Here is a 1534-nt window from a genome sequence, read left to right on the forward strand (position 1 = left end):
TTTATAGGTAGAGGGAGCTAGGAGAGTCCAAATGAGGAGCGGTTTTTGCCCACACGATCGTGATCGAACGACCGAGAGCATGGAGCGGAGTTAGATGGGTTTTGGGCCACTTTGGAGGGGTGTTGGGCTGCAAAGAGAAGGAGGCTTTTGCGGTTACCCGGTTAACCGTTGGAGTACCAAACGAACTCCAAATGGCACGAAACTTGACAGGCGGTCTACCGGTGGTGTACCAAGGCCGCTTGGCAAGACTCGGTCCATTCCGAGAATGTTTAACACCCGCTCACAACGAGAGACGAAAGGGGAACGCCGGAGGGCATAGGAGCGCCAGATTACAAAACGGACAACGGGGAAAATGCTCGGATGCATGAGACAAACACGTATGCAAAATGAAATGCACATGATGACATGATAAAATGCAACACACAAGCAAATGACATGGCAACGACGGCGAATAACTGGCAGACACCTGGCGCAACGAATCCGGGGCGTTACAGCAGCGATGGCCGTCACGAGAGGGAGCTAGTCGCAGGGCCTCAGCTGCTCCTCAGCCAGGGCAGCGGTGTGCGACAGAGCTGGCATGGCCGCTGCCGGAGGGGGTCGTGCACGGGCTTCATCTGCCCCCAAACAGCATCGAGGCGGCCAACTGCAGGGGGGACGGAGAGACCACGCAACACGGACGCCGAATCTGACCTCTGACGGCACGGGGATGGCCGGGGCCGGGAGATCAGGCCGTCGGCGGCTTTGTGTTTACCTGGCGGTGGTGCAGTCACGAGAGCTCCTATGCGAGGGCAAGAATACGCGCTTTCTCTGATCTCTCGTTTACATTGGCCGGTCGTCCTCACACCTGAAGTGCGTCCTGTGTACCTTCTTTGCTTGGCCGTGCTGTCAGTCGTGGTCCCAAACAAACTGTTAAGTAAACTACTAGAGCTCCATGCACATGCACCATGGGAGCCCGAGCAGCAGCCCCGGCTAGCCGGGTGCTGTCTCCGCCATTGGCTGCCGACTCCGTCCTTCCACCGCCACCCACGACAGCGCGCCTGTCTGAGACGGCCATGGCGCCCTTTGACTCCACTCCATCTGTTGTTGCCGCCTCCGGCATTCCACCACCGCGCCCAGCAGCGCTGCACTCCGGCACAACCCCTGCAGCGGCCGCGCAGTCAATTTGTCCTATCCATACAGAACTTTATGGACACATCGCCGGGCCCGCGAACCAAAAAAATAATGTCTCACACTACACGGGCCTGCGCGGCCTGTTCCTCTGTGTACGTCAGACATGTACTAGGCCTAGCCCATCAGACCGACGTGTGTAGTGCATTGGTCTGTATTATCGCGATGTATCTCAACTTTGCTCTTTTCACAAATCATATTGCACGGATCACCACAAAACGCGTGACCGGCTGGATAACTGCGTGCAGCTGCCGCTGCGTGCAGGACGTCCGCTCTCTGCTGGTGCACGCATATATAATACAAGGGAAGGCCTCTACCTCAACTATACAAGACTAGGAGGTAGGCCACAAGTCCAATATACGTGCAG

Source organism: Triticum dicoccoides, chromosome 4B, assembly GCF_002162155.2.
Source record: "Triticum dicoccoides isolate Atlit2015 ecotype Zavitan chromosome 4B, WEW_v2.0, whole genome shotgun sequence".
NCBI classification, from domain to species: domain Eukaryota; kingdom Viridiplantae; phylum Streptophyta; class Magnoliopsida; order Poales; family Poaceae; genus Triticum; species Triticum dicoccoides.